The sequence below is a fragment of the Rhinatrema bivittatum genome, chromosome 8, assembly GCF_901001135.1.
Source record: "Rhinatrema bivittatum chromosome 8, aRhiBiv1.1, whole genome shotgun sequence".
Classification (NCBI taxonomy): Eukaryota; Metazoa; Chordata; class Amphibia; order Gymnophiona; family Rhinatrematidae; genus Rhinatrema; species Rhinatrema bivittatum.
In genome coordinates this window covers 26,283,736-26,300,825 of record NC_042622.1, presented here as the reverse complement: position 1 = coordinate 26,300,825, position 17,090 = coordinate 26,283,736, and the positions used below count along the sequence as shown (strand labels likewise).

At 43.9% G+C, this 17,090-nt stretch overlaps 1 long non-coding RNA gene across 1 annotated transcript; it reads left to right on the top strand.

Annotated features, from left to right (window-relative positions):
- The first annotated feature begins 214 nt into the window (after positions 1-214).
- On the top strand, positions 215-2,820 carry LOC115098111. The gene is made up of 3 exons (XR_003858424.1): positions 215-273; positions 620-699; positions 1,943-2,820. It is a non-coding gene; the product is annotated as an uncharacterized LOC115098111 (long non-coding RNA).
- The last annotated feature ends 14,270 nt before the right edge of the window (positions 2,821-17,090 follow it).

Here is a 17,090-nt window from a genome sequence, read left to right as displayed (position 1 = left end):
CATTGGTAGCTTATAATCACCCAGGTAATGGTCAACAATTGGTAACTCGGTGCCTGGGACTCATGGTATAAGGCATTCATTTAAAACAGTGTCGAGATTTAAATGAGTAAAGAAAATAGTAGGGGAAAAATCCTTCAGGAAATCTGAGACCTCTGTTCTGTGACTGGCGTTTTCCTGCACCTATAAATACACGCTGACAGACAACTGTATTGCATTCCAATTGCCTCTACATACAATATCCAGGAAAGCGGAACAGGAAGCCGGCAGCATAAGGTAACCTCTGTTGCAAGGGACAGATTAGAGCCCCTGGTGCACTTTTGAAGCTGGAATTAAAATACATAGATTTTACTTCGGAAGAGCACAGAAAGAATGATTTTAGAGTGTATGAATTGTGAAAGAAAAGCAGAGGAAATTGAGTCTTAGAGGACAGACATTTTTGGTATGTGTGTGTGTGTGTGTGTGTGTGTGTGTGTGTGTGTGTGTCTGCGCATGTATCTCGCCCAACCATCAGTGCCCCTGTTCAGGGAGATCACATAATAGTTTGTCATGTAGACTTGCCCTTGGGAGTTTATATATTTCCTGAACAAAATGTATTCTTATTTGGATTTCCACTGCTCAGATGGCATCAATTGCAAAACCTGTCAAGTAAGACTACCATGGACAATGCATTGTGATGGTGAAGGCTCCAGCATACATATGGTGAACATGATTTCTGTATTTTTCCCCTTATAGATGCCAGACTTGTCTAGCTAAATGTAGCACAACTCAAATATGTACTGATGGGTAGCTTTTATTTTTACTCATCAAGGCTCACTCATACAACTAAAAAATCATATGGAAAACCCAAAACTGTGCTGGATGTTAAAGTCAATATATTAATGTTTAACATCTAAGTAATACAAAGGCAGTCAAATAAAACGTTAAACAAAAAACTAGATTTACCATCAAACCAACTGCATAATGTGTACCTATGGTATCAAATTATGCAGTTAAGAGGATACCGTGGAGCCATAGCCACACACGAAAGCAGGGAAGTATTTAGTAAACAAGCATGGGGCTCGCTTGTTTATGGGATTCATTAATGTTGCTGCCGATTTTGTCAAATTGCTTTTCTCTCCAGCCTGCTGAGTGTGAATGCAGATTTGCAACCTTTCGGAGCACCTTCATTTGCAGCGATTGATCTATGTTTGAATGAGAGTTCAAATAATAAAAAAAGTCGTCTCTGAATCCCAGTGATCTGAGCATCTGAGCGTGGCATCTCAGCCCGGGTGATCTAGGGATCTCCTGCAGCAGTTCTGATCTCTCTCTGTGGCTCCAAAAGCCTTTGGCAATTCAGCTCAAGTCGCTTAAAGCAAGAGATGATCCAAAAAGGGTTTAGAAATAGAAGCCTTTGCCCTGTCACATTAATGCGGCCCTATCAAGTGGCAGTTTATCAAGAGGCAAGCTCACAAGGTTTTAATGAGCATGCTGCCTGTTCTTGTACAATACTAATTAATCCCATTTTTTTTCACACCGGTGTGATTGCTTCATGAAACCCACATTGTTTTATGCTTAGCAGCAAAGCGGCTCTCGCTGATTAAATCTCCTTTCCAGTACTGGTGCCTGACAACTGAATTATACCTTGCTCGAAATAATAATGGGTATCAGCTAATAAATACGGTTTAACACACACAACTATGCAGCCAAAATCACACCACAAAATAAGAGTTTGACTTATAGACACAGCAGTGTTTCATTAAACATCTGTATTATAATTCACTGGTTTTCCAACTGATATAATAACTTAATTGATGAGAACAAAAAAACAGGCTTATATTTATTGTCATGATTGCTTGCTTCTTGCCTAACTTTATTTTCCCCTGGAAGGTATTATGGAAATAAGTATGTAATCTACCTTTTTTTTACAGGTGTCTAATGCAGCTATTTTCTGCTTTTCCAATAGAGTGGCAGAGAGAGAGAACATGGCCAATATGCCTGGCACAAGTTGCTGCAAAGGCCACACGCTGGTGAGCTAGGATTGTGCCACTGGCACTGCTACAAATCTACAGGCTCTTCAGCCGAGGATAAAGATTGTGTTATCGCAGGAAGATCCTAGGTGCAGGGACTGGCTTACCTCCACGTTATGTTAAGAAAACGTTGCGCAGGGATCACAGCACCACCTATATAAGGAGGGGGAGAGGGCTGCTGAGATTGGGCATAGGTGAGAGCAAACAAGCTTGGTGTTTCATGGGCATGACCTCATTCGTGGAAAATTCCATCTAATCCGACTTTGAGGCTGGTGGACAGTTGCGTGAACAGGTCCACAAATGGGATAGCATTGTGCAAGTAGCCTTTGAGAATTTTAGCTTGCACTATTTGGCATTTAGGCGCATGCTGTTTTTTTTGCTCTGGAACCTATTCACAAACCTTATCTAAAATCACTAATCATGGAAATCAGCAGATTAGCAGTTCAACAAAAAATTCGATTTTACATGTAAAATTGCGCACATATCCTGCAAAACTTAACTATACCTAAGAAAGGGAAAAAAAACTGCAGTTCCTTGCTAACTTTTTCACATGGAATTTGCCATGGGATCATTTGCATATTATGCAAATGGGACAGGACCATGAGAAACACATGTAATGGTATTGGGGCATTCCCATAGAGACCTCTGCAAGTTAGTACATCAGCCCCCTTGTATGTGGAAGACAAATTCATGTTAAGTATGTACATGGTAACCTGACTGAAAAATAATCAGTCTGATTTTATTCATCATAAAATTATTGGGTAACTACTTGCAACCCAGGTTACATTAAAGTTTTTGGCATATTGGTCCATGAATAAACAGGAAGTTGTAATATCTTGTAGAGGATAACAAAAAGCTACATATGGATATCATTGGGCATAAGCATTCAGGCGTCTGTAGTTCCCTTTTGAATAAAATATATATTGTATATATTGTTTGACAGATGATGTTAAATGTGTTGTATTGCAAATTCTCTTAGAAACATAGAAACATAATGACAGAAAAAGACCATATGGCCCATCTAGTCTGCCCATCCGTCCAATTAATTTAGCATTATAATTCTCATCACTTCCCTAGAGATCCCCTGAATTCAGATACTGTTTTTGTCTCCACCACGTCCATTGGGAAGATGTTTCATATATCCACCACTCTCTCTGTAAAGAAATATTACTCCTGAGCCTAGCCTCTTCTCAACCTCATCACATAACCCCTCATTCTAGAGCCTCTTTCCACTGAAAAAGGCTTGGCTCGCCTGTGCATGGAAACCCTTGAGACATTTGAATGTCTCTGTCATATCTCCCCTATCTCGCCTTTCCTCTAGGATGTACATGTTTAGATCTTTAAGTCTCTCCCTTTTTGTTTTAGAATGAAGACCACTGACCATTTTAGTAGCCTCCCTCTGGAGCGACTCCATCCTGTTTATATCCTTTTGAAGGTGCGCTCTCCAGAACTGTACTCAGTATTCCAAGTGAGGTCTCACCAGGGACCCGAAGGGTAATATCACCTCCCCTTTTTCTGCTGACCATTCCTCTCCCTATGCAGCCAAGCATCTTTCTGGTTTTTACCATTGCTTTATCCAGGGGAGGTTCTATAATGAGGCAGCTTTGAGGCAGCAAAACCTGCCCCTCTCAGAGCTCTGCTGTAGCGTCCACCTCACCCTGCTTGCCCTTGCCATGGCTGCCTCACCTCAGGCCGGCGCAGCCGAAGAATGTGAAGAGGCCCCACGTGAGAAAGTTGTAGCTTGTGTGTGCACGCACTTTTGAGTGAGGCGGCTTATGTGTGTGTGTGTGTGAGAGATTGCGAGCCTGGAGGGTGGGTGAGAGAGCATGTGTGCGGGTGCTTGAGGCGGTGTGAAAGAGAGATCATGGGTGAGGGTGCTTGGGGGGGAGAGCATGTGTGAGGGTGCTTTCATGTGGGTGCCAGAGGGAGCCTATTGGGGGGGGGGGGGGAGGGGCACCATCTCATCCTTTGCCTCAGGCAGAAGATTGCCTTGAGCTGCCCCTGGCTTTATCCATTTGTTTGGCCACCTTAAGATCATCAGATACAATCACCCTTTGTGCTTAATAGAATTTCACTTCCAATAATGTACTTTTCCCTTGGGTTTTTGCATCCTAAATGCATTACTCTGCATTTTTGTGGCTTTAAATCTTAGCTGCCAGACCTCAGACCATTCCTTGAGCTTCACTAGCACCCTCTTCATGTTTTCCACTCCTTCCTGGCTGTCCACCCTGTTACTGATTTTGGTATTGTTGGCAAAAAGACAAACCTTTCCTGACAAACCCTTCTGTTATGTTGCTCACAAAAATGTTGAAAAAAACAAGTCCAAGGACTGATCCCTGAGGCCACCGCTAGTAACAACTCCCTCCTCAGAGAAAACTCCATTTACCACTAACCTTTGTCTCCTCCCATTCAGCCAATTTCTAACCCAGTCAGTCACTCTAAGATCCATACCAATGTCGCACAATGTATTTCTGTTTTCTGTGTGGAACCATGTCAAGGCCTTGTTGAAATCCAAGTACATTATGTCTAGTGCTCTCTCTTCATCCAACTCTCCGGTAACCCAATCAGAGAAACAGATCAGATTCATCTGACAAGATTTATCTCTGGTAAAACCATGCTGCCTCAGATCTAGCAGTCCATTGGATTCCAAAAATTGCACTATTCTCTGTTTTAGCAGCGATTCCATTACTTTGCTCACCACAGAGGTCAAACTAACTGGCCTGTAGTTCCCAGCCTCTCCTTACTTCCGCTTTTATGAACAGGAACCACATCTGCCTGTTGCGCGCCCCGTCCACGCTCCGGCCCGCGCACGGGCCTGCTCACCTCGCTAGCTCCTTTGCAGGTCACGGGTCGGCCTCCCCAGGAGCACCCGCGAACACCTCCAGGCCTCAGTGTCCTGCGGCGGCAGCCCCCGGGCCTTCCACCGCGCACCAGGCCTCACGCCGGTGTTCAGCGTCCTCAGTGGCATTGGCCACGCCCCTACACGCACGTGCACGGACCACTTGGCCTCTTGTAGGGCCAGGGGCGGGTCCTAGCTCTGCGGTGCGCCCTGATTGAACTTTATTAGAGTGGACTGGGAGGACAGTCCACTCTGGGAGTGGACTGGGAGTGGACTGGGAGGGAACTGGGGAAAGGCACGCGAGTCGACACTGATATAAAATTGGGCGTGCAAGTTCGCACCGCAGTCCCCTACCACATAACTTTACTTCTACTATGGAGGAGGTGTAAGCAGAAAAAAATTTAGCATACTCAGCAGGGTTTTAAGGGTTGGGCAGGTAAGGTAAAAGAAAGGCTAGTTAGCTGGGGGGTAAGGAAGTCCTATCCTTTAACTGGGCGAACTGGGATTGGACTGGAGAAATGGGTATTGGTGTCAGCACACACATCTTATCACAGGGGCATTCAGCAGCATAGCTGTACTGCTGAATATCCCATCTTAAGTTAGCCAGATATGTCTATCCGGCTAACTTAGAAATCCATCTAAATTTGGAATATCTATCCCTGAGTTTTTGGGACTTTGGGGTATGCACTAAGAACATATTTCTTGATTAGCTCTCAGAAGCCATGCTCCCATTGTCAAATTATTAATATGGAATTAACAACCAAAAATCATGTTGTCATAAAAAAATGACTTCAGTCCCATTTTCTAAGTTAGACAGTTGAGGACTTACACTGCTGAAAATATTAGCGTAGCTTTGGGTTGGGGGAGGCATTTTTCAGGAGAAACCTGTTGCATTCATAGGAAACACTATGCACTGAGGACAGTATACTGATTTGTATCGGACCAAATGTGGTGGAACCTGAGCACTGTGCAAATATCCTGGTCTGTGTCTTCGTGGTAATTTGTTGCTTTGTCACTATGTACACATCTGATTGGGGAAACTTCAGTCTATTGACTGACTGTTACAAATGATAATGTCCAGAAAAGTAATTTGCTACAACCAGGACAAATTATTCGATATTGGCATTTAACTTTCATAGCACATAAAACAAGAGGGAATTTTCACAAGGGTTGTACTGCTTATAGAGAATTGCATCATTTATTAATTTTTATTATGATTTATTAACCATATTTTTGAAAGTAAACTTTCACCCAAAGTGGCATACAGAAGGTAAATAAGTAGCAATCTTGTAGTAGATTGGTACAGCAGGTGAACTTTCACCTACGGTATTATACATTAGGTAAATAAAATGATACAGCAGGTATATTGGCTCGATAATTACAATTGTTGAATACAGTACTTAAAATGCTGGAAGAGTGATCCCCCAAATAGTTAGTTCTAGAATATGAGTTGAATAAAGGCAATGGCATAATTAGCCAGATGGGGATTGGCTTTGCTATAAATAGATTTAATCTGATGTAAATTGAGTCAGTAGTAGGTTAGGTGTCGAGTCAATAGTGGGATAGACTAGATTTAAGTGGACCATTATTAAAAAAGGCACTAATTTTCAGACTAATTCACAGCATGGGTTGCAGTCAGTTGCACTTACCATTAAATGTTTGGCTAAAGAGCCAAACCTGCTTCCTGAAGGAGAGGTAATCTTCATTTTGGCCTAGCTTTTCTGAGAGTGAGTTCCACAGGAAGAAGACTATTCCTGAGAAGGCCTTAGGTTGCATATTGGAGAGCATATTTCCTTTCTGCTTGAAGGAGCAACTATAGAGATTCCATGGGATGATAATCATGAGAAGGAAAGATCAAACTGCTTCTGGACAAGAACATTTTTTGCCATTTAAGAAGTTACTACACCGTGTTTAAGTTAGTTGCAACATGTCTATGAGATAACCTTCTGTGGGAGTGGGGCATAGAATACCCAAAAAACACAGATTCTTGTAGCTCTGGAATTTTTAAAACTAACTATTTATAACACACTTGTCCAAAAAGTTATTTATCTGTGAAGACCAATAATTATTCTAGACACAGATAATTACATGTTACTTGCAAGCCAAGTGGAAGAATGTACTACAAACTTGCCTGCAAAACTCATTCTAGTCATTTTGGGGTTGAGTCACCAAACTCTGGGCCATACTAAACATTTTTAGTATAAAATTATTTGTCAGCTTCCACAATTAGAAATTCACATCTTGTATTAAAAGACATGTCTCAGGGGACCTACATATGTTCTGAAAAAGAAATAAATCTCTTTTCATGATACTTTAGACTAGTTACTGCTCTGAATCACATAATGCATGACTCTAATTACATAGCAAGTGACAAATGGAAAAGACAAACTGACCCATCCTTTCTACCCCTTTATTCCTCTCCAATAATTATATCTTTACTGATAAACAGACATCAATTTTCAAAGACATTTATCCGGGTAAATAGTTATTTTATCTAGGTGAAATGGCCTGACTGAAAAATGTTCTTACTAAAATTAGCAGGGGTTACGAAGAATGCACTCTTTTAAGGGCATTGAAAAGAATCCCGAGTGTTTTGCTTCCATTTGAAACGAAACAGGAAATGTTAACGAAATATCCTGCTTTGTTTCATTTCATTTGGAAAACAAAATAAAATAAAAACACATGAAATGTCATTTGTTCTTTTCATTTCATTTTATTTCTCTCACTAGGCAGCCAGTCTTAACGGGGCAGGTGCAAAACCCAGGCAGTCCTGCCCCACCAGGTCGGTATTTTAAAATAGAGCTGGCCAGCTTTGAGGCAAGTGCCATTTGTTGCCCAGATGTATAACAAAATGGAGCTCGTCAGCGCCATTTTGAAATACTGACCCAGCGAGGAGGGAGCGACTGGGGATCATTTCTGCCCCATTTGAACTTTAAAGACCAAGGATGGGGTAAGAAGCATCTGGGGGTTGGGGGCAGGTATGGGGGCTGTAAATGTTTTAATTTTTTAGGCACTGGGGTTCTTTGGTAGGGGATTGAGGGGTCCCATTTTGCTTTGTTTTTTCCATTTGTATTATTTATTTATTTAGATTTAGCTCACATCTTTTAATTGGTAATTCAAGGCAAATTAATTCAGACATAGTAAGTATTTCCCTGTGCCCAGAGGGCTTACAATCTAAGGGGTTCATTCACTATGCCGCAGTAATTTTCCTAGAGGGAAAAATACTGTGGAAGTCACAAAACTGCAGTAATGGACCTTACTACTTTGTGATTCCCGCAGTATTTTTCCTCATGGTTAAATACCATAGGGAAAAATACTGTGGTAGTAAATGACCCCCAAAGATCCTGTGGTGGCAGCCACTTTGGGGCCACCGTTACTTAAAGGGACCAGTGGCCCCGAGTCATGCCCACCTGATAGTAATGAAAACAACCATAGGGGTCTGCCTAGACCCTCTGTCCCACTCCTCCACCAGCACCTCTGGAGGCAGCCATAGCTTAAAACATTTTTTGAGCAAATTTTAAATGCAGCACAAGATCTGTTCCCAACCCCAAACCCCCAACTCCCAACCCCTCACCTTCATCAAAAACTCCAGTCCCCAGAGGCCAAGACCCTAACCCCACCCTAGCCCACCCTCCAGGACCCCCCCCCCCCCCACCAACTCATAATTCTAACCCTAGCAGTGCAGTGCGGACCTAGAGCACCCCCCAGGCTCTGGGCCTGGTGGTTGCTGTTTCAAAATTGCATCAACCATCCTTTGCCCCATAATACAAAGTATACATATGAAAATCAATGTTTCCGTGCAATAAATGGCCTAATTTGACTTAGGGGCAGATTTTCAAAGGGTTATGCGCGTAACCCCGTAAACCTGCTCCTGTGCGTGCCAAGCATATTTTGCATAGGCTCGGCGACGCACGCAAGCCATGGGACGCGCGTATGTTCTGGGGCTTTGAAAAAGGGGCAGGAAGGGGGCGGGGTGGTGGTCCGGGGGCAGTCCCGAGTCCTCCGGCACAGCGGCCGTGCCGGGGATGGTGCGCTGGCAGCCGGCTGGCGCGCGCAAGTTACGCCTGCCAGAAGCAGGCGTAACATGCGCGCACCTGCCAGAAGCCACCTGCGCGCACCTGCCAGAAGCAGGCGTAACTCCTGAAATAAAGGTGGGGGGGATTTAGGTAGGGCTGGGGGGTGGGTTAGATAGGGGAAGGGAGGGGAAGGTGGGGGGGAGTGGAAGGAAAGTTCCCTCCGAGGCCGCTCCGATTTCGGAGCGGCCTCGGAGGGAACGGAGAAAGCCATTGGGGCTCCCCTAGGGCTCGGCGTGCGCAAGCTGCACAATTGTGCACCCCCTTGCACGTGCCGACCCTGGATTTTATAACATACGTGTGGCTGTGTGCGCTTTTATAAAATCAGGCGTACATTTGTGCGCGCTGGGTAGCGTGTACAAATGTAGGCCACACGCGCAAGTTATAAAATCTGCCACTTAGTGAATGAACTCCTAATTTTGTAGATGAGACAATGAAATTACTTTTCCAAGGTCACAAGGAACATCAACAGGATTTGAATTCTGGGCTTTCCTGGTTCTTAGTCTGCAGTGATAACCACTAAGCTACTCCTGCATTCCATTGCTGTTTATTTCATTTCAATTAAATGAAATGAAATAAACTACAATCAAAACAAAAAAATCCTAAAACATTCAAATTAAAAAAAAAATTAAAAAATGTAAGTGCACACCTAAGATATTTTTTTTTATGGATGAGTTTTCCATTATTGTGGATAACATATTGCAACCTGCCTAGTATTGTGGCTAGGCAAGATATAAATAGTTTAAATAAATAAAATAAAATAAATAAATATTTAGTTCACCAGAGAAATACAGCACAGATAGGGGTGACAAAACTAAAATATATATATATGTGTGTGTGTGAGAGAGAGGGTGAAAGAAAGAAAGAAAAACAAGATTAGGTTGGAAAAGGGGAAAACTGGGTTGTAGATGAGGTTTTAGGCTTTAAAGTAACCAATGTAAACTTTGAAAGGTAAGCGCAGATCGCCAGTGGCAGAAAAGGCTGCACCATTCCTTAGAAAAAGAAGACATTGTAGGTAGTCCTTTAAAAATGAGGGAAGATCATGTCACTTTTTTTTTTAATTTCTGCTATCTGATAGTCAATAAAGAAGCTATGAGGGAATTTTTCCTGAAGTTTGAAAAAAGTTTAACAAATTTCTTGCCAGTCAAATTCCCTGAAAACCAGAAGCCAGGAGAAGCAGGATTTCCTGGTTGCCAGGACCATTATTGTAACCACTGGGCCACCTGCTCTATCCTTCTGTTCTTATTTCTGTGTATCCAGCTTTTTAATGATCAACATTATAGTTCAGACGTCCCATTCTTGTAGAATTCTGTATAAAGTCTGAAATGTCATAGCTAGTAAAAGTGGAGAAAAATAATTAGAAGCATTTGTTAGACTACTGGTGTCATATTATGAATATTTGTTTCAGGCCCCAGAAAAAAAAATATAGTGCATGCAGAGGAAATAGAACTTTTTCACTAATCCCTCACATCTAACATGTAACCATTATGCAGATATGAGAGAGGGAGTATCACTTGGTTATCGCTATCTCTTATTTCATGCGAGATCTATGACTATCTCTTAGAAATGGTAAATTTATGGCCTAGTGCCCTGCTGATTCTTCTGGTTGCCTACAAATTAGAATAAAGGGTGCCCTGTACATCATTTTATTTCCCTTAGAGTTCTGGAGTTGGGGGTTAATTCATAATTCCTGAACTTTGCCTCGAAGGATGTAAGGTTGATTGATGAAGAAAAGATATATTATATTTATGTTTAGACAGATTATGTAGAAAACGTGTAAGTAATTTTTATGGCTGAGGGCCCAGCTAGGGGCAGTCCAGGACCTCAGGGCAAGACAAAACACAGCTGCAGAATCTTCTGCCTATATTAGCCACCTCTCCCGCAGGTTGAGCCCTTGAGTTCTGGCGGCCGGCAGGACTTAGGCTGTGGCTGAAGTAGAGGTTCAGGCAGTGCAGGACTGGAGATTGAGGCAAGGCAAGGCTGGAGCCAGGCAGGAGTGGACTAGAACAGACTGGAACAGCCATGCAGGTAAGCATAGACGTGGAACAGACTGGAACAGTGTGCAGGTAAGCGTGAAACTAGAACAGCGTGCAGGTCAGAGTGGAGCTGGAACAGTGTGCAGGTAAGCGTGGAACTAGGACAGGACAAGACAAGGACAGTACTAGACTGAACAGAGAACAAGGAGCACAAAAGCCTGAAGGCAACAGGCTAGAAAGCAAGCCTGATAGGCAACAAAGCAAGGCTAAGCAGAAGGTCTGAGAAGGCCACAATGCAAGGCTAGAAGACCTGGAGGCCAGAGAGCAGTTCAAGGCAGGACAGGGCCAAGCAGAGAGCCAAGGAGACTCAATGCCAAGGCATTTGGCTATGCAGGAGGCAGAGTTAAGCAGGCTGAGCCCTGCTGAGTCATGGAATCACAGAAACTCTGAGTGAGAGCAGGAGTAGCTCTATGGGGACCTCTGGTGGTTGGGAGGCTGCATAACAGGCAGGATCACAACTGACATAGAAGTGGTGATATAAACTCAGTATTTATTGCTACCTGGATTAAGAGTGGGGCAAGAGGGATTACTGGTACATCTGGGTAGGACTGGATTCTTATGTTATTTCTGGGGGATTTTTCTCTTAGAAGAATAGTTTAGTAGATGGACTAATGGCTTATTCCTCCCCAGTGAGAGTGGTATGTGTGTCAGTTCTAAATTGCTGTGTGTATTAATTGTATTTATTGATGTATCTGTATGTCATGATGTGTTTAGATGTGGACTTCTTGGGTTTTTTTGTTGCATTGAATTATTATGATGTACTATGATTGTGTATCTGTTTTTACTATGAAGTGCTTTAGGCTGAAGATTTGTTTGAAAGAGGAAATATATAAGTATTACATTATATAACATACATACATGCTTGTTTGTTTTCTGTGCAGCATGAATGACTATCACTTTTGAATGGTGGAGCCATAAATCAACTGATTAATCATTCAGAAATAGGTTATGATATGGAACAAATAAGGAACATCTAAGGCTATGTGGTAGAACAGGGTTTCCCAAATCTGTTCCCCGGAGTCAGTGCATTTTTATGATATCCACAATGGATATCATGGCTGCAAAACCCAAGGGAGAGGTGCGGTATTGGAGGTGAAATTCTTCCAAGCACCAAGGAAGAGCGGGATCTGGGGGTGATTGGATCTGCTGATCTTAAGGTGGCCAAACAGGTGGATAAAGCGATGGCAAAAGTCAGAAAGATGCTTGGCTGAATAAGGAAAGGAATGGTCAGAAGAAAAAGGAAGGTGATATTGCCCCTGTATAGGTCCCAGTTGGAGTCGGTCCAGAGAATGACTACTAAAATGGTCAGTGGTCCTCCTTTAAAGGAGAGAAAAGGGGGGTATGATGGAGACATTCAACTGTCTCAAAGGTTTCCATGCACAGGAGGGTCGCCTCTTGTAAAGGAAAGGAGGCTGTAAAATGAGGGGTCCTGGGATGAGGGCGAAAGGGGATGGACTCAGGAGTAATCTTAGGAAATATTTCTTTAGAGAAGATGAAATGGAGGTGGTGAAGGCAAAAACTGTATCTGAATTCAAGACAGCCGAAGGTAAATAATGCAGGGGATCTCTTAGGGAGTGATGGGAATTGTAAGGCTGGATAAATTGGATGCATGGGCAGACTGGATGGGCTGGAAGGTCTTTTTCTGACATCATGTTTCTCTGTTTTTGTATAAATTTCAGTATATGGGAGACCCAGTATATGGGAAACTCTGTGGAAGAATAAGAGTTTTGAGTTGCACAATGCAACTGGAGCCAGGACGAGATGACTTATGTCTGTAGAAATAATTGTAGCCACAGTGGAACTAAAATTTCAGGCTCCTTAACATGCCTTGATGAAATCAGAATGCATGAGGTGTGACAGAAAATATTAAAGGTTCTGTTTTTAAGCGCTCTGAAATTTTAAAAAAACGTGTCTATAAGTAACATTAAGAGGGTAATTTAGAAACAGCTGCATAGGATAAAGTCTGTGGATATTTTTTACTCACAGACTTGACACAGAATTGACAAAGTAGATTTGAGCACCAAAGGCAGGGATAACTTTGTGCGAGTGGCTTTACATGCTTACTTTCCAAAAGTGTGCATGTAATGCCCGATCCTACCCCAACTCTGCCTCATCTGCCCCCCTCCCAGAAAGCCTATTTAGCATGTGCGTAAAGTACATGCAATGACATATTCTGATGTACTAAAGTGTGGTGATGTTTGCACACATTCACTTTGCTAAATTTTGAATGCTATTGGCCATTTTATTGCGTCTTGCATAGCTATTGAGAACATTGCTGCAAAAATCTAAGCAAACTAAGTAATGACCTGCCTCATTATGTAAACTAGCTCATTGCCTATCTTCACATAGCTAAAAAGTGCATGCGAAAATGCAAGAATGTCAATGCCCAGCCATTAATGTGGGGAAGCTTAACTATACCTCAGGGAGATGTAGTTTCGCTTTTTTGTTTGCTATTTACTTCCATGCTCATTTTAATGGGTCATTATCACACACTAATGTAGAATGACCCATTTTATCGCACCTTAAGGGTATATTATAAAATATGCGCGCGTGCTGCCATAAACGCGCATATAGTGTGGTGCGTCTCAAGGGGAACGTATTTTGTAAAGTTCGCACATATGCATGCAAGCAATGTAAAATACGTGCATGTTTTGCCTGTCAGATGCGCGCTGCACGCTCCTGCATACACTGACCAATGGAGCACCTATGTTTGTGTGACGCATGGAAACACGAGGGCGGGACTTCCTGTTCCTCTTCACTGTGTGCGTGTAAGACGGCCGGGAGAGGCAGGCAGCCAGATTTCACCACCAGGGACGTTGCCCTCCTGGCATCCCTGGTGTTGGCAGAGGAGAGGCACCTTGTTCCAGTGGCAGGTAGGTGGACCAATTTCCGCCTGCTGCACAGGGCCTGGAGACAATTGTAGCTGGAATGCAACCAGCATGCCTCCTACCAGCATGGTGTAAGTTGACTGTCTTTACAGTTATGTAAGCTACTGCATATGGGGGCAATGGGTGAGTGTAAAGGTCAGGTTATGCCTACTGGGGATATTAGTGGCAACCATAGAGTCTTATATTATAAGATTATGTATGCATATTGCAATATTAACACCTCAGATTATTTGCATGGATGATCATAGCTTTATGAGGTCATACTAGGTAACAAAGACAATAGGCCACATTTACATGGAATGCTTGAAGCTTTACAGCCACAAGTATTGTAAATGCTGTAAGGAAGAGATGGAGAGTAACTTTCCCATGGAATATAAAATGGTTTCCTGCTGTTATGTCCATCAATACCTTGTAACCTCAGGAATGGCTTACACCTAGATAGTCAGCTTTTCAGCATAGTCACAATTACCGTGCATGAGACGGTCTGCCATGCCCAGCTGACAATATCCCTTACTCATTAGCATGCATACTCCTAGAGGATAATTAGAAAACCTGCATGCCTAGGTGTTGGCCCAAAGAGTGGCTAGAGAAGCACAGACCTTAGGAGAGCAAACCATTAACAATGCATTGAGAAGGCATACATGAGGACCACTTGCAAGGATATTCCCACAGCTACATGACTAGTGAAGTGTGGTATCATGGTCCTTCGTGGAGGCTAAATCTAGTAATAGCATTCATTGTCACATACCAATAAGGAGGTCCCATTATCAGCTACAGAGCACACTCATGGTAGTCTTCCTATTTCTTTCTTATAGATAGAGGACCTCAAGAAGAGGAGGTAGCTGGATCGGCTGCGTGCTGAGTGGGCTGGGGCTGGTGGTAAGTTAATCTTCCATCCTACTGGGCAATGTTCATGTATAGATCACATGTATTTCCATGTTTAAGTACACATCATTCTGACCTGGGCTTTTGTTTTAAGGTGCTCCTGAAGCAGAAGATATGCAGGAAGAACCAGCCCAGCCCCCACACCTGCAGCCACCTCTGCCATCGCTGGGGGGGGGGGGGGAGGGAGCAGGATTCTCCTCCCCCTCCCATCAAAGGGGCAGTGATGGAGCCACCTCCTGTGGAAGAGGCGCACCCTGGGCCTCTTCCCATTCCCCATGCAGTAGGGCCTCCTCCCTGTTTTGCCCAGGAAGTTAGGGATGTGGGGATATAGACGGGCCAGCCTTTGCTGGCCCAGGCAGGCATGCATGGTCCTCTCTTTCCTCTGCACCCCTCCCCCCCCCCCCAAGGTGAGCAGCCCAGAGGCTCATTATTGAGAGCGCATATTCCTGATGATGATCCTCTTCCAAGGGGTGAATTTTGCGCCTACCTGAGGGGGTGGTAGAGGAGCTGAGGGCTATGCATGCCTACCGGGGAGGATGCTGAGGCTCTCAGATGCCATTCTCAGGGCTCTATAGCTGCTGGGGGCAGCTGTATGGGTTCTGGGAAACTGCATGCCATGGTCCTGAGCATCCTCCCTCATACCTGCCTCCCTGGGTTTTTTTTTTTTAATATATATATTTAGTCACTAGTGCACCCCTCCTCAATTTTTATTTTTTATATATATTTGTGTAGAAACTATTTTATACAAAATAAAAGAATGTTTTTCATATTAAATAGTGTATTTATCCCAGGACAAGCAGGATGCTAGTCCTCACATATGGGTGATGTCACCGAACGGAGCCCAGGCGGGAAAGCTTTCTGTCAAAGTTTCTAGAAACTTTTGACTGGCCCTGTGAGGCCACTGAGCATGCTCAGCATGCTATGATATTCTCTGCCACAGGTGTCTCTCTTCAGTCTTCATTTTTCCGCGCTGCCGTTCGCACCGCGGACCGATAGCCCTACCGTTGGGAATCTCGTTTTTGACTGAAAAGTCATTTTCTCTAAATATTCTCTGTCACGGGAAGATCTCTGCCTCGCCGGCTGGTGAGTACTCTCTGTTTAAAAAATTTTCGGCTGAAAATTTTTCACACACACACACACGTTCGTCATCGACGGCCGTCGATCAAAAATGGCGACTGGGTTTAAAAAATGCCCGGTCTGCAACAGAACTATGTCTATTACCGATCCCCATTCGGAGTGTGTAATGTGCCTCGGGGAACAACATGATGTCAATTCCTGCGAGAAATGTGCAGAAATGACAGTCAAGGGAAGAAAGGCCAGGCAAGAGAAGATGGAACACCTTTTTTCTCTTCAACTAATTCCTTCTCCCTCAAAAGCACCGAGGTCGTCTCCGGCTGGAGCAACAAAGAAAGTTTTCCTTAAAAAACCGCGTCCGAATGGATCGGGGGACCGTTCATCCTCGCCATCTTCTGTACTCTCTGCGACGTCAACAGAACGATCCAAAGCTAAACATCGCCATCGCCATCGATCATCCTCCGAAACACCGTCCCAGGACGAGTCGATGCCAAAGCGGTCAAAGAATCAAGACACGCCGGTGATTGGGCCTTCGCAGTCACCGACACCGACACCGTCATCGATGGTCGTTGCGCTTCCATCGCATACACCATCGGCTCCCTCATTCACACCACAGCTTGAATTGTCTGCAATGATTAAACAAGCTGTTTTCCAGGCTCTTCAAGAGCAACAACTTCCGACAGGCCTGTCGATGCCGACCTCCGAGTCGATGCCGATACCCTCGATATCGATGCCGATACCCTCAGTGTCGATGCCGATGCCTCCAGCATCGATGCCGATGTCTTCAACATCGATGCCGATGGCTATGCCATCGATGCCGATACCTTCACCGTCAGTATCGATGCCGATGCTTCTGCCTACACCATCGATGCCGGTGATAACACCGATGACAACAGCATCTTTTCCCTCAAGATCCTCGGCGGATACTATAACCACTACACCGAGGCTACTGACTCAATCTACTTCGATGATTTTTCAAATTCCATCGACGAATCAAACGACTGCATCCCTGCAGCAGCCTATTCCATCGGAGGAGATCCACGATGAAGCTTTTTATCATCGCCTCCTACAAAGATACCAAAAGGTCATCGACAAATTACCACCTATTACAAAAAGGAAGGTATCTGCTGATTTTTTCCTCGATGATCCACAACCTGGACCTTCCGGGCTGCAAGCCCCTCCAGTTCCAGCAACTTATAGGGAGGAATCAGAAAACTCCTGGGATGATGAACCCTCTCAATTTTCCTCAGAGGAGTTCATGTCCGATCCTTCTTCTCCTGACCGAAGAA